Source organism: Zophobas morio, unplaced genomic scaffold, assembly GCF_036711695.1.
Source record: "Zophobas morio isolate AGI-343-1 ecotype UQ-CSIRO unplaced genomic scaffold, CSIRO_AGI_Zmor_V1 ptg000002l, whole genome shotgun sequence".
NCBI classification, from domain to species: Eukaryota; Metazoa; Arthropoda; class Insecta; order Coleoptera; family Tenebrionidae; genus Zophobas; species Zophobas morio.
This window is the reverse complement of record NW_026972107.1, coordinates 23,665,845-23,688,246: the sequence shown is the minus strand read 5'-3', so window position 1 is coordinate 23,688,246 and position 22,402 is coordinate 23,665,845. Positions and strand designations below refer to the sequence as shown.

At 32.7% G+C, this 22,402-nt stretch overlaps 1 protein-coding gene across 1 annotated transcript in view; it reads left to right on the top strand.

Annotated features, from left to right (window-relative positions):
- The first annotated feature begins 16,565 nt into the window (after positions 1-16,565).
- The window catches only part of LOC135131014 (soluble guanylate cyclase 88E), a 46,075-nt gene continuing 40,238 nt past the window's right edge, over positions 16,566-22,402 (top strand). The window contains exon 1 of the mRNA XM_064058526.1: positions 16,566-16,770. The gene's annotated coding sequence lies outside the window, so the exon portion shown is untranslated. The remainder of the gene's footprint in view (positions 16,771-22,402) is intronic.

Genomic DNA, 22,402 nt, shown 5'->3' with positions numbered 1-22,402 from the left:
CAGTTCGGGTCATGTATAAAATTTTTTTTCATTTTGTAAAGATTCATTAAAACCGAAATTTTAACATATACCAAGAGAGCAATAAAAAATTGGTCTAAAATTATTTAGATAGAACTTTTCTCAGTCCTGAAGTATATTCGAACAACTATAGCCCCTTTGCCTGCGAGGACGCTGTCCGCTGTTACCGATAATGCTAAACATATTTAAAGCAGATAACCAAAGGGAAAAATCTATACGTGGATCTGGTAAAAATACGTAAGCGAAATTATGCAAGGGATTGAAAAAACTGTTTCTGTTTTTTCCTAGCCATGATATTAATACACTATCTTATTCTACAGCATCCTGCCTGTAGGCGACTGAAATTATTAGTAAAACTACAATGAAGCAAAACATTCAGATAATTCTCAGTTTAGTATTGTTAAATATATATGAGCGCAACATTACTTAACGTATTGTCAAATTTTCGGGAAAATGGGGTGAAGTTGTGACCCACGAGTTAATCGAATTAGCGACACTTGCTTTAGTAATTCAATATTTTTATGGCCCAGCAACTGAGTTTACCACTCCTCAGTGCTCTTATAAGGGTATAAAATGTGATACAATTGGGAATTTGTTTGCGAAAATCTGGATGTCTCGGGTGAAAAATCTGGTAGGATTCTTATTATTGTATCAAATTGTAGGAGTAATACGTTATTTTATAAAATTTAAACGGCATTGATTAAATAAAATCTGAGGAGATGTCATCAATTTTTTGTTTGAGAATGATTAGCCAAATTTTAGTTAGTGGTTACTATCTGCACAACATCGCTAACATATAAAATAGGTAGTTTCGAAGATTATCTGGCTAATAAAATCGACGCAGCCGACAGGCAGGTCATGAATCGTAGCCACTGGACCCTATCACAATACCTCTTTAGCGTACTAAATGAAATAATACTTAATCACATACCTTTTACCTCAAATTTGTGTGATAACCCAAATTTCCCGCCTTAAATTAACACTTGAAAAACTTTGAAAAGCCCGCGAAAAATTAAAAAATTTGGCCTTGGCTGTAATCGTCTAATAAAATGAAACCTACGTTGTGTTTGTTTTTTTTTTTTGTGGCGAAATGCGCTCAGATGCAAGTGTGGACCCCAAAGTTGGAAAAGTACCGCTAAATAAAACACAAAATATATAGAGGACACAAAATTATTTATTCCTGCACTCACAAAAAAAAAGAAAGAAAAAAGCTGCGACTAAGTTGTGCCCGTTGGAGACACCTCCTATAATGCTCTGCTACAAAAAAAAACTTGCCTAACTTTGAATGGAATCAAATTAAACGTTCTGAATCAATGCAAATATTTGAATATCACAAATTTAATAAAGACAAAGAAAAATCTGAATTAAAGTAACTGGATGCAAATATACAAGTTACTACGGACGTGTGGCGGCAAATTTAAGTTATGACAGTCAACAAGAAAACAAAATTTTAATAAAAACTGTATGCAGCGACAGCGGCACTAGGGCGCTATAAGAGTGTGGCGATCGAACTATATCAATTTCATTCTAGAGCAGAGCAGCCCCATAGGGGGCGTTGTAGCACGAGCGGAGTTTGGGGCTCCTGGTCATGGCTGTTCTCCTAACCACGACGGTGATTCTATTCTATCGCAAGCACTGTGCCCCAGCACCCCTCTATCACGAAGAAACGTGCCTAGACGAGCAGGTCGTTACTGTCGCAAACTCGTGGTTGGGTCTCGGCTATTGGGACAAACCGACAGCGTCACGTCATCCCAGTCGCCCCTGACTTCTATCTTAGGCTTGCATAGTTTGTGCAGATGGCGCGACCGTCAGCTCGACAAGGAACCGCGCACTCCGCTTCCGCCACATGTTATTGTGTTATTTACCTCAATTCCATTTTAAATGTTCACTTTCAATGACTCTAATATTAAACTACAACCGAACAAGTTAATTTAAAAAAAAGAATCAACAACATTTAAATTCGCCATACACTCTCCTGAAATTCTAAACAGCAAAGAATTCTTACCTGATTAAGATTGGACGTCAGAAAATTTATATGATGGAAACATTAATCAACAAAATATTATATGAAAAAAAGACTAACAAAGATTTATAAAAACAAAAAGATCTGGTATGAAGTAAAACTTCTGCAGTCAAAAAAATTACGGTAGCTTAGGAACTGCACAGCATGAAAATTTACATTTAATTTAAATTACAGCAAAGAAAAGTACTGAGGCTAAAATTGTGAGATAGAAAATTTTGTATCAGGTAAAAAATTGCAAAGCTAACAAAGTTGCATGAGGTTAATATGTTAGGTCCATTCGAGCGATTGGTTAATTTTTAAAAGTGAAGTTATTCAGCCGCATTGTGGTCCATCGTTTTACATTCTTCCAAACAAACACAAAAAACATAGCCTTCAATCTGGAGGCCCAAATTGGCGTCGGACGAATGCGTCGTTCAAAAAAATGTGTCAAAAATGTTTCCCAGATATTTGATCAATCCTGTGGCGCTGTGCCTATATCAAAGGAATAAAATGCACGTCCCACATGACCCACAATGTTGTTAATTTGTTCAACGAGATTTTACAGTTCAAACATGTGTTCGGTTTGAAAATACTCTTTCAACATGGCCGCTGCCAGAACAAAGAATTTACCTGATGTTAAATTATGCCACACTTTATCAACGATTCCAACAAAGAATTTACATTATGTTAAATGATGCCTCGATCCAAGTGACTGGTTACTTAAAACCATTAGTTTTGAGAGTTAATATCGTGGACGGACGGTCCCCAGCGTATCCTAAACAAAACAAATGATAAATAAACACAAAATGCATGCAGCGTTGTGAGGAAAGCTTCTCGGTGATGTAATTTTCCACGTTGCGAGAAAAAATGTCTTGGTGATATAGCTTTCCACGTTGCGAGAAAAATGTCTCGGTGATGTGATGATGATATAATAATAATAACTGCCTAATGGGAGATATTTTTAATCCCCCCGTACCTCAGTCCATGATATTATGAATTCTACCGTATTTTCACGGTACTTTTCCCAGAGTGGGACAACGTTAGATTGATTTAACTGCCGTAAATGAACTATTAGCAATCTTGTGTGAGGAATTAAGAAGTGTTATAATGTAACACTTGAGTATAAGCATCCAGAAACCTCATTCATAATTAGATAGGATGAGCTCTGACTAAGGGAATTTCATGAAATCTCCTAGCAAGTACTACTATCTGAACAAACTTGTGACTGGTAAATTGTGTTAGAACCAATTAACGTTTAAAATCCTAACATAAACTGTGAATTTACAAACAATGAATCAATTTACCGCAAGAATTAGCTACGCGTGTTGTGACGTTGTTGTCGTTCCGATTAATTTTCATTAAACAAAGGCTCCCCATTTTTATTAACTACCAAACCAACTAAACTTAACCTAGGTAACTCATCACGTGGTTTCACTCACAACAAACAAACCAAAAGTGACCCTCTACCTTAGATCATATAATAAATATATTATATGATCTAAGCCCTCTACCCACCAAATCAACTTCTACCAACCCTCTCAACAGAAATTCCCTAAGAGAGTTATCAACTACCAGAAAAGAACTAAACGTGCTCATGGTTGCCTATGTTTAACGATTTTCTTGATTGGATTTTTTTCAAGTTCAAATTATTCAAATGCGATTTCGCGCCGCTGTTTTTTTTTTTCAGAGCGAAATTTTAATTTATTTAAATCTAGTCACCACACATAGCACATAGAACGTATTATGCAAATTTTCTTCGTACCTTTATCGTTACGAAAAATATATTGCTAGAAAAAACTGAGTTTCATGCGCAGTATTAACTCCTTTAATTTAAACACGCAGACTATTAGACAGATATTTTTTTGAAATTGAAGATGTACAGAAAAATGTACGAAAGTAAATACCACTCCATTTTTCAGAATTTACTATTTCATGTATTTCATCGAGAGACTCCTTTTAAACTAATTTTACAAAAAATAATACCTCATTTTTTATCTTAAGTAACATTTAATTCACATTTCACGCTTACCAAACTCACAGCGGACTGCAGTTTCAGAAGCATATCCACTGGCAGACAGTGTAGTATATACATGTACATATCTATGTAGAAAATGAAATGTAAAATCTATGTATCAGTGACAATAAAAAATGATGTATTTCTAATACATAGTTCTTTTGTTCTGCTGAAATAAAGAATTTTATCACATTTACCTTTACGCCTTTATAGAATATTAATTTCTGGAAGTTTCGTGTTTCAAGTCTATTTATTCTTGTAATTACTTACCCTTGCCCTCAGTACAAAAACAAAGACGAGGGAAGACAATAGACTGATTGTCGCGTGATCCAACTATATGATCACAATAATTAATACATAAATGTCATACGAAACGAAGCTATTCTTTGTACGAAATTTACCGTAGGTTTTAAACCCCCAATGGTCCCATTTATTGCGTATATTTGGTTAGAATTTATCATTATGTTAGATGCACATGTTAGTAGATGAATTTAATTAAAATGAAACATGTTTCAGTATCTATCTTTTTGATTTTACGAAACTTAGTTTTATACACAAGGTTTTTTTTGTTATTCATCAATATATAAATAATAATAAATGAAAAAAATATAATAGAATATATAAAGCGTTACTTACATGTACGGAATAACCAAACACGCAATGCTACATTAAAGAAAAAAATTGATAGAAGGTTATTTCGACAGAACTTCCCTTGCCCTTGAAGCATAATTCAACAAATGTTGATTGTTTTTGACTCTTTGAAAAATTATAAAATTTTATTTTTGTTTCGTGATAACTTCTATAAAGTAAAAACCAGTGGTGCGGTCCACACAAGGAAGACTACATGAAATATACCGGGTGACTATTAATAATTATTGTGACTTTTTTTATCAGGTTGGCGTAAGATTTAAAATTTTATGATAGCTTACCTGTTTGTCAAAATGAAATTTGGCGCGTTATGCGCGCTCCTGTCAAAGTTGACAACTGTGAACTGATATAATAAACGACAATAATTCAGAATTGCCAATACAAAAATTTGCTTCAATAGTCACCCGGTGTTAAACGCAGATAACTAACGGGAACAAATGTATTCTCAATCTTTCGGTACATGCTTAACGTCGACTGTTTACTAAGCAAGTAAGTATTTACCTACTTAGCAAAATTTTTAAACGGAGTCATTAAATTTTTGATAGATACGAGACGTAAACGGGCGACCTATTTAATTTACGCTCGGGAAGTAGGTAATAATAAAAAGCAGCAAAATTTAGTTTGTCAGAGAATAGTAGGTAAATTGGTAAACAGGAAAATGCACATCTTCACACGACAATGCAGAATCATATAAAAAGTAAATATGTGCCAACACTAGAAGATAAAAGTTGAATAATTTCATCAGACAGTGTTGTTGCATTTGAACAACGTACGAGTACGTAAGTGTGTCTGTAGTTAGTGTGGCAACGTGTAAAGAGAATAACGATGAGTTAGGTATACAAATGGTGTCGAGCATCAATCTACCAGAATTTTATTTTTTCGTTTCACACATTTATAAGAAATGTGTAAATGGAATTTAATATCGATTATGCCGGAGAAGTCTTGACGTTTTAGATAGTCCTTCAACGGTGGGATTCGTGCCTCGCAGTAGCTAAGGTTGTTGTGTAATACATCAGATTGAGAGATAATTTAGTCTGATCACATCTGACTTGATACAAATTCGGTAGTTAGTTAAAACTATTTGATATGATAATAATAGATAAACAGAAAGTGTGTAAGTACCTGTTTAAAATTTATTTAGATAGGTAAGTAGTTTGAAATTTTAAAATATCTTAGTACATACTTATCCAAGACAGCTTGTATATCTAATACAGACAATAAATATGTATTAGTATACTTATTACATATTATTCTTTGGCCACAATGACGTCATGACTCCCTGTTCAAAATACACAAAAACAAACCAGGAAAAGAAAAGGAGAGGCGACAATTAGACGGGTCATGGACTATTCAGCTTCACAAAGTTCACATTAGCATTTCATCCATACTCACCATCTGTGGAGCCAGAAGCAGACAGAACGAATCAGTATCATGATTTGAAAGTTTTCAACATCTGCTTTGTGGAAGCGTTTAGCAGCAGCACATACAAACTTATTTATCATCGTGAAAAATTAATCAGTTCAACTACTTTAAAACAATTTTCTGAACACAAAATAATCGAAAATTATATTGCACTAGTCTTTCAAAAAAGGGTGAAGAAATAAATCAGTCTTGGTGATTTTATTCTTTTTTTTTTTAAGATGAAGAGAGTATAAATTAATTAATGAAGATTTTAATGATTAATAGAAGTGGAGAAAAACATTCTGTAGCGTTACTCTTGAAATAATGTTTAATGCTGAAATTAATCGATTCAAAATATAATAAATAAAATTATTCGCTTACTTCGAAGAAGTGGAAGTCTGTCATATACCCGTATAATAGTTACAACGTTTATTTATAATGTCAGTTGGCAAAAATCTTGATTGATTTTTAATTGTCTTTCTCATGCCTGTTACGAGTAGTTGATGATGAGTTGATGAATAAGATAGCTTGCTCGCTCAGTGCCAAGTTGCGAACATTTTTCGTAGATTTCAAAAATGAATTCTTTAAACTGTATTTAAAGACAAGTGTCCTTTATTTTTGACATTTAAATATTTAAACTTTTTAGTAAAGATTTATTGCATAATGTAGAATAATATATTCATTTTGATATGTACGATGCAACGCCAAATGCTAATACCATTTCATCATTTCGAATAGATTAAAGATGGGCTGTTTCTAACATAAACTTGTTAAAATATATAATTCAGTCTATACATATGCTAAATTCAAGATACTGTTCATCAGTGTACATGATGATGAAGTCATTGGAATGCTTTGCTACAAATAGGATAGTCTGCTTATAAGTTACAGACTAAACTTATTGTTGTTATTATTAATACATTACGTTCCCCTGTAATTGGGCCTCCGTGCCTGTTGGGGGACGTAATTAAATAAAAAAAAATTAGATACAGACCCACATTTACCATTTGAAGTCATACACAACTAAGTACCTCGATCTTATTAAGAAGGATTTGAGTTTAACACCGACGCATGTGAAGACGGAAAGCTGTTTTATTCCGTAATTCCGGTAAATGTACGTTTAATCCAGTTGGTATTAACACATCGGGTCAAATTCCTTGACAGATCACCAAGTATTTGGAAATTCCTAATATTGCTTAGTATATGTACGGTCTCGCTTCGAAGAACCTTCGGAAGTTTGGTGGATACCGGTGCTGACATTAGAACCCTCAAAGGACACGAGAATTGGAAGGGCGATGCAGTTCGCTGAAAGATACTTTACTCAAAGATTCATGAGAAATTAAGAACAAAATTATCCTATCCCTCAGATCTCCTACTAATAGTATGCTTATTCTTTAACAAAAATTTAAAATTGTGTTATTCATGTTGATATCTTAACTGAATATAGCTGATGTGTTTAATTCGTCGTTATGGCACTGGTGGCGTATTGTATTTGTTTACAAATAATTGTAACAATAACAACAATAGGATTGTAGTGTTGATCAAGGACAAAGGAAATCTGTTTGAAGATACCTTAAATATAAAAACATAATAAAATTCCTCTTTAAAATATTGAAACACAATGTATGGATGTTATCATTTGAGTTATAATACCCAAAAGCATTTTCTTTGTTGTAAAATAACACAAATAATAAAAAATAAGTAGGTATATGAAATGTTCCAATGAGAAGCTTAAAAACGGAACACTTTTATAAAGTGAAACATAATTTTATTTAGTTTGTGTTATGTAATATGTACTTAGTTGTGCTAATAAATATTCATTTCATGTTAACAAATATAATAATCATTCCGATCGTTGGTTGTTTGGGTTGCAAATGAAAATAAATTTGGTCATAAAATTTTCCTAAAATTGGGGAAAATCACCACCATAACCGATAATATAAAATTATTGGGTACTAACACAATTCGGCACTTTTCTCTTATCCATTTAACACATTTTATTACTAAAATTAATGGTTTGTATGCTAAAAGTTTAATTATTGTTTTATTATTATTATTTCTAAGTATAGTTATAGAACTAAGTTTGTAAAAACAAGTCCCTAGTAAAATTTACTTGCCACGCAGAGTTACGTATATTTAAATACAAGTAACATATTTACGTATAGACATATAGACTCAAATTTTAGATACGCATCCCAGTCTTAAAAATACTCGATTGGAATAAATTGGATTACAGTGGTAAAAGTTTTGCAGAAAGTGAAAACTATTTAACCACTTCCAACTCGCGCTGAAGATTCCCAGGAGACTTTCAACACCACCTGAGGATTCTCAGATTATCTCCAACGCCTGCCAAACTTTTCCAAGTGACTTCCGACGCCTCATGATAACCTTTCTTAATAAACGCCTGGAAAACAAACAATTGACATTTTACTGAAATGTTTGTTGGTTTATTCTGTGGCAAAGGTCACCGTTCTGTGAAAATTTGAACACTAGCTCGATTTAATTCGAGAGAATTTTTGTCGTAAAAAGAAGTGTAAAAAGTTCTAGCTTTGTATGAATCCAACTTTGGAGATAAAATTTTAAATTATAAATCCATGTACTCAAGATGTCGCGCAGATGCTCTACATACTCTTTAAATTTAGCGGAGTTATTGCCGTTAATTTTTTACAGAACTCAATATTGTTTAGTCATTAGGCAGTTTACAAATATTATTTTTAAAGTACCGAATTTTAACTTCTCGAACATAAACTAAGGAATTATTGCAACAGGGTCCATCCGGCGAATGGCTACTTGCATATTTTCTCGACGTTTCATGGCCTCTAGGATATGAAAAATAGGTCACCAGCTTACGTCTGTCTGTCTGTCTGTTGTCTGTCTGTGTCAGTTTTTGTTAGACAGACAATCTCAGAAAGTACCGGCCCGATTGTTGGCAAATTTTGCAACTTTGTGAATCTTAATTTTCTGTTAAAATACAGTTTGGTTCATTCTACAAAACACTATACAATATTTATGACCTTCCTGCAAATGTTTAAAATAAATTTTAACAGAAAAAATACACAATAAGTTCAACCTACACCTACATTCATGATCTGAAATTGAATCTTCTTACACTTTATTATTCTTTGTCGATACATAACAATAGTCAATAAACCATAGGTTACCAAATCTGTGCGTCCACTATGTACACATTTTTTACATAGGAAGGAATCAATCTGTATCCTTTGGATTTACATTTAGGTTGCATAATTTTATTCCATTTCCAAATTTCCTGGTTCATTCAAAACCCCAGTTGTTGTTCAATAAAAGTCAACGAATATGTACACTGATTTGTTGAAATATTAATTTACAACAAATCAATAGTCATCGATTCACAAACAACAAGTTAATGCAGGAGTATTGCATATAATTATACATATAAGTAATATAATATATATATATAATATACGTACATTGAAGATTACCTTAAACCCAATGTTGGTGCGGCTGCTTGATCAGCGTTTTTGCGTTTTGGCATCTACACGATATTCCTAAGGTATTATAAAATTTGACGACAATAGTTTCTGTCTAATAAAAATCGCCACAGACGACAGACATTGGAAACGGGCGATCATTTTTTTTACACTCGGGTTATGAAACGTCCACAAAAAATGAAACTAGCTAGTCGTCCGATGGGCCCTATTGCAATATTTTCTTCGCTTCTGTTAACGCAAGTAAAAATTGTTAAATGTAGGGGAATATTTTATGACAAAAAAATTGACCTCAGATTGTTTAAACAGGAATAAATATTTGTGAGGACGGTTAAAGTACGGGTAAAAAAGCATGCTATCCGCCTGTTTCAAGTGAGTTTTTCCAATACAAAATTTTTCAATCAACATTTGAACAAAAACAGGTTTATTAATTTGAAAAGATGGAGTGTACTACTAACATAACAGTTCTGTTAACTCTAATTTTCAGGAAAATGGGGTAAACCCTTCCTGATGTGATCAATAAAAGAATTTGGAAACGCCGGGGAGCGAATCGGGAGACTTTTAAAAAGCGAGTGCTTTTCCACAGCGCTCTTCTACCTTTTACTGGTGCTGTAGTGGCACTGCTCCTTCCACAGCATGCGGTCCTTTGCTAAGACCTCCGCTTGCCTCCATCTCATTTTTCTCCTTCGTAGTGTCTTTACCATCTCACTGTTTCAAGTTCTTTTTCTTCGTTTTCGGTCCAATCCTAAACAAAGTCAAAGTGAATTTATATACTACAAGTACAAGTAGTCTTATTTTATAAATTTAAATAGCATTTACAGTGTAAAATTGATCACTCAAATTGTTGGTGCGGTTGATTAGACAAATTTTGATTAAAGTTTTACCATCTTCACGATATTTTTAACGTTCATATAAGATTTCGCAAGCAACAGTCCAACAGTTTTGGAAATTGTCTGTCTGATAGAAACACAAACGACAAACAGACGACAGGCAAGGAAAGAATAGATAAACCACAAACATGAAATGTCAAGAAAAGATGAAAGTAACCATTCTGAAGTATAATAAAACATATTTAGTTTTTTTGAAAAGTTACAAAATTGAATTTTACGAATTTTATTTTTTTTATAAAACGCCTTTAAGTTAAAATAAAGATATGTATAATATTATTACGATGATTGGTGAATAAAATCGGCGTTGTAAAACTCAAAAATTTATTTCTTAATAACTCAAATTTACACGACTGATTACACAGCGATAATGTAGAAAATAATTCCAGCGCAACTTGCCTGGATTTTCGCGACACTCGCTGGACTCGACTCATTGACTGACTTGGCTGAATAAGCCTTTCCCGCAGGTGGCCTTTATTTAAAGCCATACTTCTCTTCTAGAAGTTCTGCAGTCGAGGTCTTTCTGGATTACCCATCGCAACTTCCGCTTCCAGGCTTTTCTTTAGCGAACGCCGCCCGGCCGCCGTCACCGACGATGAGTCATCATCGCCGTAGGCGTCGTGCCGGGACGGCGTATCGGTTTTTTTGTAACAATATCTATACCTGATCCTAAAGTAAATGTAAAGAAAAGTGCTACGCGTTTCAAATGAGTTTTTCCTTAACAAAATTTTGTGATGAACTGATGACTCATCAACATTTTTGGAAGAATACATCAATTCGGATTGGTACAGTGTAATACTAATAACATTAATAACAGCATTGTTTTCCCAAATTTTCAGGAAAATGAAGTGAGCCGTTTTTTATTTAATCAATGAAATAATTTGACTCATTAATTAATGTTTTTTGAGTCACCCTGTATAAGTAATCCTAAAACATATGAGTATAACAATAAATCACAAGTATGGACTCATCAGTTTTGAGATGACGTCATCAATGTTTTGGAGGGGATAAGTAGATATCTGTTTACCATGTTTACCATAACTTTAAACCGTCTGCAAATTGACACTGCAGAAAATAAGTCCAAATCTGTATGGAACGTGGTTAATGAAATTCGAGGCAATCACTGTAGTAATAATGACGTAAAATTGTTAGGCGATCCGGATAAAATAGTAAATGACATGGCGAGTTATTTTGCAAATGCAGGTTCAACCCTTTTAAATAATCTAGATCTTAATTCCAGTTATCATCCTTCTAATATTAATTGTAACGAAAAATCGCTGTACGTCTATCCTACCACTGTAGAGGAGATCGCTAGTAAGTATTATAAATAATCTTAAAAACAAAAGAAGTAGTGGTTATGATGATGTATCAAACGTTATTATTAAAAGTTGTGCTTTTCAAATTGTCGCTCCCTTGGCACACATAATAAATAACTCTATAAAGTTTGGGATCTTTCCTGATAAGTTGAAGTTAGCCGAAATAATTCCGGTCTACAAAAAAGGAGATCCCAGTATCATTAGCAACTACAGGCCAATAAGCTTGCTATCTTCCTTTGCAAAAGTTATTGAAAAAGTAATGCATGCTAGAATAAAAAATTTCTTTATCAAGAATAAACTATTTAGCCCCGAACAACATGGCTTCCTGGAAGGAAGATCGACGGATACTGCGGTATTCCAGTTTTTGAGGAAAATAATCGACAGCTTAGAAAAAAAAGAAATAATCTTAGGGCTTTTTCTTGACTTATCGAAAGCATTTGATTGCTTAAATTACGACCTTTTTATCTTAAAACTAGAGAAATATGGAGTCAGGGGGCCAGCTCTTGCTTGGGTCAAGTCGTATCTGTCCAATAGATATCATAGGGTTGTTTTAGAAAAAGATAACACAAAACATGTTTCTCGAGCAAAGAAAGTTGTGATGGGAATTCCGCAGGGTAGTATAATTGGGCCTTTATTCTTTATAATATATATTAACGATTTGCATAAGGTACAAGACGGTAACAGCTGTGTCGTAAACTTTGCGGATGATACAAATTTGTTGGCCTGTGGAAAAGATTTCCCTTCAACGCTAAGAAAAGTAGAAGATCTCATGTGCCGAACAAACATCTGGTTCAGTAATAACAAATTAGTACTAAACAAAGACAAAACTGTGGCTGTTACATTCCAGACTAAGCAAAATTTAGAGCTACCAAATGTAATACAGGTTGGTGACACTGATATGAGGTTATCAAAATCTACCCGATTTTTGGGAATCGAAATAGACTCGACCTTGAGCTGGAAGGATCATGTAGAATATTTGTCAAAAAAACTTAATACAGTCCACTATTCTATCCGCGTACTAAAAACATACTTAGATAAAAAACAGTTGCTAATGATATATCATGCTAACTTCCATTCTCTTTTAAGATATGGAATAATATTTTGGGGTCAAAGTACAGAAATCAATAGAATATTTATTTTACAAAAAAATATTTTACGAACCATTTTCGACTTAAAGTTCAGGGAGTCATGCCGGGGAATTTTCAGGTACAACAATATCCTTACAGTGACAGGACAGTACGTCTACTCGCTATTAATATTTATGTATCAAAATCAAAATGATTTCGAAATTCCAAAAAAACAACAAAACTATAACACCCGAAACAACAATTTGATGTTTCCAAAGCACAGACTTACGCTGAGCGAAAAAAACTGTTATTATGCGGCAATTAAAATGTATAATCATCTCAGTGACCCAATAAAAAAAATACAAAAATTGAATATATTCAAAAAGGAGCTATGCAAAATGTTGGTGCAACTAGAGCCATACAACTTGGACGAATTTTATAATTGTAAATAATTAAAATAACTTATCATTTAAGTCAAAATTTGTGTTTTATATGTAGTTATCATTTCGTTTGTTAATTGTGTTATAAAAATGTCTTCGTTATATACTGCAAATTATACTTTGTCCTGTATGTTTATCGATGTTATTTTATTGTTATTTATTTATTTTATTTGACGTTTCTTGCCCTGTTTTATATAATGTACCTGTGCAAGAATAAAGATATTCTATTCTATTCTATTCTATTCTATTCTATTCTATTCTATTAATGATTTATCATGTTTCCGATAATCTTAAAATGTTTGCAAAGTTTCAGAGCATTCGGTTTTGGAATTTCAAAATTCTATTATAAAATGTTATAAAATTTTGATTTAAAATTTAAAAAATATTTACTATTGTAAAAGTTGGAGATGACGTCATGTCATTGTTGATCCCGTCCTAATATAGATACAAAATTTGACAACAATCGATCCGGTAGAGTAGCAGATTATCTGTTTAATAAAAATCAATACAGACCCGGACAGACGGAAATGAGACACCAATATTTTCGTATACTAGGGGTCATGAAACGTCGAGAAAATATAAAAGTAGCCAGTCGCCTACTACTTTTAATCAATTACAACACTTCCTTAGCTTACGATCGGGAAGCAAAAATGTCTTATGAAATGTGTATTTTATATTATCATTTGTCCAGCATAAGCTAAGGAAGTATAGTAGTCGATTCCACCGGGCGACTTGTCAGTTTTATGTTTTCTCGACGTTTCATGACCCCTAGAGTACGCAAAAAGTAGTATCTCGTTTCCGTCTGTCTGCTCTCTGTCTGTCCTTCTGTCTGTGTCGATTTTTATTGGACAGATAATCTCCAAAATTTCTGGACCGATTGTTGTCAAATTTTGTGTGTATATTAGGAACATCATATAGATAGTAAACCGCTAACCAAAATTTGGCTAAAGGATTCTAAATTAAATTGATTTAAATGTTATACAAAATATACAAAATATGCTGTAACATACACCTTGTAAAACTTTCACGACTTAAGCGGCTTAAGCCAAACCACCCTTATAAATCAAACTGGTTATTGTAAGCTTTGTGGACCCGAACGGCAAGTATTTTATTACTCCCCATTATTGCCATAATGGAGCTGTGAATTGAGTTAAGTTATACAATAGCCAGTTTGATTTATAAGGGTGCTTTGGCTTAAGCCGCTTAAGTCATAAAAGTGTTACAAGGTGTATGTCAAATGAGTCTACCGATAATCTTAAAATGTCTGCAAGATTTCAGAGCATTCGGTTTTCCAATTTAAAAGGCACTATTATAAAATGTTAGAGCAGCCGGCAGAATAGAAGATCACATGGGCGGAGCTTAGGCTGCGCGGCTTCAAGTCACCAGTGTCGTACCATACAGCATTTCATTAATTATTTTTTATTTATTTAATTAAATATGCGGTGGCGTACGAATCCGTTTTGGGTTGTCTTGCTCTGTGACTAGTATTATTATCTATGTTCATGCCGTCATCACAAATTTTTGTTATGGAGAAACTCACTCGAAACGTACACATAGCATGCTCCTTTTTCGGCCCGTTTTGCTCCATTGTAGCTTAATTAGTGAAATTTGTCCTCTCCTCTCTTTTGAGAAGACAAAAACAAATTTTATTTCGTTTTAACACAAATACTTGTCATTCAAACGCACTAATAGTGAATTGTTTCGACTAACCTTCGCCCAATTTTTTTCTACGTCGCACCTTTTTTTTCATTTTAAAATAAAAATTGAAATTTCAGAATTGTTGGGAATTTTGTCGTGATAAATGTCAGATTGTAACATTTGAAGTTTAATGTTCAGAATATTAAATTATTATTAATAATGTGTGAAGCTAAAGACAATCTTACAGCCCTCGAAAAATGGGAAATTTCTCAAAGTAGCAGCCATGTTTGAGCCCAGCACTGTCTAAAGCTAAATTTCTCCGGATGCTTCAGAGCTCAACGGGTGCAGTTATATGAATCATGTAGCAGTAAAACGATTAGCCATGAACGTAATTTTTATCAAAATATTGTGACATTTAATCTAAGTGCCGAAGACAAATCCAGTGTTACGATTAGTGTGTAAATTTGGAACGGAATTCTAATTACTCGTAGAAATATCATTTCGTTCTTCTGGCGTTTATTTTATTTGTTATTTAACAGTGACATATTTTATGATGACTACCAATCCTAAACACATGAATTACATCAGTTCTATTAAAAAACTCAATTTTTATCAAAGCACTCGATTTGGGTGCATTAATAGCTCGGTTGTGCCCGCACGAGTGGAAAAAAATGTATAAAGTTTAGTAGTGTTCGCAATTAATATAAAGAGTATAGCGAGATGTATGTACGTCAAAAAATGTCTACCCAAAATTAGCACTTTCATTTGTTTCGAATTAGTGAAGGCCTTTGGAGCTCAATGGAAAACCAATGTACATATCTACTTTACACACCGCTTTTGCAAATGTGAAGACAGCCGGAAGTAATATTTTTTATGATTTAAGAACACGTTATATCTAACATAATATATATTTAAATGACTTCTTGTATATGAAAGTGTTGAGTACTCAAAAAATACTGTATGATCCAAAATAGGGGGGCTGTGATTGACATATGTTAGCTTATCGTATTTCTTTCCAATTACTTAGCTCTCTGTCTATCATACCCTACGTTCTTTGATCAGGGCCTTCCTTTCATACTTTTGGTTCATGTGGTATAAATCCTTGTGTACCACCTGTCCTCATTTCATCAATTCTCTCCAAGCTAAATGTTAACAGTAGCAACACCCAAATCATTAGGCTTTTGGCTCCTTAATTTCACCTCCGCTAATTACAACGGAACTTAATGGAACCCAGACTACGTGCTTCAACTTCATAAGCGACTTTAACCGGACAATTTTTCAAATAATTCGACAATAAAACTTATCGCCGCATTGACATCCGATCCTCCTCCTTCCAATTATTATCCTTTCACGATTGAATCGTAAAAAGCAGAAAGCCATCAATCAACAGGTGCCATTACATAACTAATGATAGCCATCTCAATGTTCCTCGTTCACATCGAAATAATCGTTTTCTTAAAGCAGCTCGAACACCATCTGCACTCTTGTCACGGCCAATAATTGCACCCATACAAGGACCTCTGCGAAGGACAAAATTATTAGCAGACGTCCTGAACTTTACGAGTTAAATTTTCAGCGATGCGCTACGCTTGCGCTGCTTTTTCAGCTTGTGGGTGTGAGTTTATCAACCGCAGATGTTGGAAGGATCGTCAGTTCGTGGATAACAGCGTATGAAAGGATGTCGCTGAAAGGACACGAGCTTTTGTTGGCAGGACTCGAGTCGTGATCTCGCTTGCGTTCGCTCAATTAACGCTTGAATCGTGAATTTTTATTTTAGTTAGGAAAGTTTTTGTCTTCAGTGACTGTGATATTATTTTAAGTAGATTTATTTGTTTCGTTCGGAGTTTTTCATTTCGCCGGAATTTACCTAAAGTAAGTAGAATTTATTTTTTAAATTGTTTTCAGTGAAAAAACTTTGAACGGTTGTTGCACCACAGGTACTAAATTTTCGTCGTAGTACAAATAACATATGCTTAATTATCTTGGTTCTTGGTTATCAGTTGAAGCTGATAATTAATCATTTCACTTGTACGAACTGTGCGTAAGCACATACTAGTATCCAGAGTACATCAGTTTATTAAATAACAATTGTAGCGATATAAATGAACATTATCTGGACATATTAACGATTTTTTAGTTGTGATAAAAGTGGCAAGTTTGTTCGCGTAAACACAAACAAATAGGGAACATTTTCAATTAAATACTTTTTAGTTTCTACGACTTTTAAAGTTTCTTCCGCGTCGCACCATATATTTACAAAACCCTCACTTTCGTTCGGAAGGAAACGTCAATAAGAACTTTCCTGGACAATATTTTTGTGGTTTTACCTTGAAAAAAGTTTGCAGAATATTTCGAAAGTGTTTTTGTTTGTCCAAAGTCACTTTTAATGAAATTATAGGACAACAGATTAAGAAGAAAGTTTAGAAAGTTGCAAGTTTTTTGTAATAATATTTTAATGCAAATTTATAGTAAAAATAAAAATAATCAAAACTTTGTCTAAAACTTAAGTGTTCTCACTGTTCCCAAATCAGAACCCAGCATAATATGATAACACCTTTCCTTCGTTTATTTTTATGAGGTGATATTTCACTAATCCATACCGGGATAATTACTGCAACTGCGATAAAACCCATTTTGTGAACTAGATTTAACGGTATATTTTTACACTAAAATTTAAATCTTATTATATAATTAACGTGGTTTGATTATAATAAACGAAGTATAGTAGTATCCAACACATGATGCTTAGAAATTTAAAAGTCGACAGGTTGTATCAGAGAAATAAAAATATCAGAAAAGAAGAAAGCACGACAATAAGACATTTTTTAAAAATTATTGTACAGGTTTGAAAAATTTTGCAAGTTAAAACGTGCAAAATAAATAAACAAAATTTATATAATTGCGTTCAATAGTAATAATTAAGAACCTATACGTTGGAATAAGGCTTCAGGATCTTAAACTACAAAAATAGTGATCATAATACAGCATTTACGATATACTTACATAACAAAATATTTTTTTCTCCAAAGTTGTCATAAATAAGTCCCCGCCAAATGTCTAACATGATTAATGTTCTCAAACTCAGCAACTTAAACCCACATTTTACAACAAATCGTGAGCAATACCGCTGAAACTGATAAAAAGATAATCAATCGAATGACACAATCTATCACCAGTCGAGGATTTTCTTTAATGAAAAAGCATCATCTGACCTAAAAGCTTCATATGCGCGTTCAATCCAGGATAACAATAAACAGTTGATCAACCTAAAAGGTGAATTGTTTTCAGAAGCACCTTTCAGTGAATTAACCACTAGGGGAAAGTTTGAAGCCATTCGTTTTTATATGGTAACCGCACGTGCAAATTTAATTCATTGAGCGCTTACTGCCAAATTTGTTCAAGTTCACACGTGCAAAACAGAAAACACAACAAAAATGGTAAGGTAAAGGTTGTGGACACATTTTTGCTAGTGACCTTGTTTCGCAAGTTATGAGACGATTTTATGGGCTAAGACGTTTGCTTTCAACATGATATTGTTATTAGATGTTTATTTTGTAGGAGTAATAAATAGCGGGTGATAATTTTTTAATAGCCTTAATAATATACGTCGTGCTGTATCTCGGATTTCCTCAAATTGTATTTGGTAGTTATGAAAATAATAGAAAACCTTCTATTTTTGTGAAGTACAATAAAGCAGATAGAATATAATAAGTAATTAACTAATTAGACATCGATTTGAATCATAAAACGTAAAAGAGATGCAGATGAAGAGCTTGTTGGCATAACCAAATCTTAACATTTTTTTTTATAAAGTAGTACTGCCTAGGTATAGTATAGTACTGTGTGTAGTGTATGGTTGTTATGAGAGCAATTAAAATCAGGCTTAAATGCTCAAATTTTTGCAAAGTTTAGTCTAGTAAATACAATTTTTTCAAAACATTAACACCTTCAGTAAACATCATTATGGCATCTTCAAAACTTGCAAAGGGACTTATTCGATGGGAATTATTTTGCCAAAATTCTGTCTGAAATTTTTTTTTACTCAGGGACCTGTATTTAACAAAATTTACGTTATTAATTATTTCAGGGAGCCATTAATTTTTCTGAAATGTGAAAATTACAGTTACATATTTACAATTAGTGTTACATTGTACTTATCAAAATTAATATAGTCGACAATGTTATTTCAATAAGTTATTTAGTAAAACTAAACTTATGCTGTTCTTAATTGTCACCTGACTAATGATAACAGATTCTGCTCGTTAAAAAAATGAACATTTAGAGTACATAATTTTCAAAATACAATAAATTTGCTTTCAGAATAGTCAAAGATTTATCAAAACAAATTTAGTTTTTATTCCAAAAAATGAAGAATATCATTATTAAAAGACATACTTATTAAATAGAGAACTTCAGAACAGTTATGTTTTTGTTTCACAGTTTAATAATAAGAAGTCTAGCAAGTATTTATTGCTGTATACATACACAATCTAAGAAAATAACATAATACTTTACTAAGTTTTTCTACAGCGAAATCCTCGCTACTGAAGTAGAGTAATAATATCGGCATTAAAACAGCATTACCTTAGATGTAGAAACTGTATTTAACTGTTTTTGTTACTAGTGTATAATTGAATGTCTTCCGAGAACTTTCTACTACAAAACTTTGTGTCTACGAATGCAACTCAAATAATACTGTCTCAAGTATTATCTAACAGTAATCTTTGTTTATAGTTAGTTGTGTTTTTAAAACTTAATTTATGTTAATGGTGTAAAATAACAGATTGTTTTGTTCACGTCTGTGTTAGCGAGTGAAGAATATACAGAGTGTCTCAGAAAAAATTTCGCGGCCTTGTCCCTTGAGAACTGATAGAGATATTGAAATTCTGTAAACTCCATTGTTTTTAGCTTGAAGGGGAAGCTTAATTTTGTACATTGTAAATATTATGTATAACGTATATGTTTTAACGTACTTATTTTCATAGATAATTAAATTACGATTACAGTCATGTAAAACACGTTTGTCTTGAACTAGTTTTAACTATAAAAAATATAAAGTTTCTAAATGAAGAAACATTATCGAATTGCCATTTAATGTCATGGAATCCGATGTGCAGACCGTTACATTATTGCTATTAATTTTTGAGCTACTTCAATACTTCTCTGTTGCCTGTCGAATATGGATCAATTTTTTGTTCTAAAAAACATTTATTATGAAAACTGGATTGGTAACAGAAAGCCCACTTGATGACCAGCTCGCGGATTAGATTTAAGGTCCTTCAATTTATTATTGTGACGATACATAACACGTTTGACGTATTTTTAAACCGTGCCTGATTTAGATGATTAAAAAACGAAATTGGGAATGTTTGAGCCTTTTTAACGCCCAATACGTTATTAATCGCGAACTAATAAGAAGTTTTGTATTCACTGTGAAGAACGACAGTTCGAAGATATGCTTAAATGACTGTTTTTAACACAGATTTTATTATTTTTTTGTAAAAATAAAACGACAGTACTTTATTTCACTCTAGTTATTTTTTTATATGTATAAATTTTATTTTTTTCCTCGACTAAAATACCTAAATGTTGAATATCACTGTAATCTTACTTTAATGTTTTGCCAAAATCTGTTAAAATATATATATTGCAATTAAAAAAACGCCAACTTCCGTGTGGGTCATCTATATATTTTTCTTAATGAAGTAGAGAAGTATATAGATATATTTAATTTAATAGCACAATAGTTATGTACACAAATAAAGCATTGTCAATATACCCAAATTCAAGGATTTTTGTTTAAATGATGATTATAACTTTTGAATAAAATTCGTTAAATACTATTAATTGTACTACTGTGGACTTAAAAGTCTAATTCCATAATACATGAACACATAATTTAAATATACGACAACCAGCCAAAAAATTGGTCTAAAAATTTTAATAGATAGGTACTATTTACCTGGTTTCCTGAAGCAGCAGCTGAATTTTGAAATTTAGATAATAATACATTTGAGATTCAGACAAAACGGATTTATTCAAGGTCGTCATTATTGTTACGAAGTAAAGAGCGAACCTTTTGCCCATCTACTTATTATGAAATAAAAGTTTTTTTTTAATTTTCAGATTCACTATTTGATTTTAATGAATTAAGAATGCAAAAATTATTGTTTTCTTTATTCACAAACTAAATTTATTGGATTCTTGATTGATCAGTTAACGTTAAATTTACTCTAAATTACTGTTAAAAAAATTTACACTGATGTTGAATCCCAAAACGGACAAAGTACAAATTTAAAAAAAATGTTTGGATATATTTGACTGACTCCATATTTTTATTTTACGCTGTACATTTCTTTTTCTACTTAATTAAAGTAAAAATACTTAAGAACGTCTATTTATAGCCTTTTATTTTTTTTATATAAAAACTCATGCGTTTAAATTTCAAAAAATAACGGTGAATTACTAAACCAGAGAAAGCTGTTTCGACAGAACTTCCCTCGCACCTAAAGTACAGTGAAACATATTCAGCATTTTTGAGTTGAGTTTTTACTTTACAGAATTTTGTGATGACGATGACATTATCAACATTTTTGCAAGGACACTTATATCAACATATATATTGATGCACTGTAATACTAAAAATAATAGTATTGTATTTCCAAAATTTTCTGGGAAAATGGAATGAGCCGTTCCTGATTTAATCAATAAAATAATTTGACACATTCATTAATTTTTTGAGCCACCTATATAAGCAAATCTAAAAAATATGAATGCAGTGATAAATCACAAGTAAAAACTCATCATATTTTGCATATTTCGGGTAGACTTAGGAATTTAACGCGTTACAATGGAAATTTGCAATTTAACACCTTTAAATTTCACAAGTTTTTACATGATTAATAGGGGCAAAATCAGTTTTATCTTAACAAATACTAAGCCCGCCCACCCGCCCCCTATTTTCCCATAGGATAATTATGTCATTTGCCGAAATAAGTCTTATCTTAGCAAGTACTAGCCCTGCCCACCCACCCTTTACTTTCTTAGAGGGTATGTCATTTGCCAAAATCACTCTTACCAAGTACTAGCCCCGCCCACCCGCCCACTATTTTCTCAGAGGATATGTCATTTGCCAAAAAAAGATTTACGTTAGCAATTACTATCCCCGCCCACCCGCCCTTTATTTTCTCAGGGGGTAGTACTTGCTAAGATAAGTCTTATTTTGGCAAATGACATATCTTTTAAAAAAATAAGGGAGGGAATGTTAGTTTTAAAACGAGTTAAATTCCTAAATCTGATTGGTTATTTGTTTTTTAACAACTCAGTCATTAATTTTTCTGAGACACCCTGTATAAGCAAATTTAAAAAATATTAATTATATATTCAAAATAAATCACAAGTATAGACTCAGCAAATGTTGCACATTTACGATAGGGTATATTCAGCAATATTTTGAGGTAACGTCATCAATTTTTTAGGGAGGATGAGTAAATATATTTCAAAA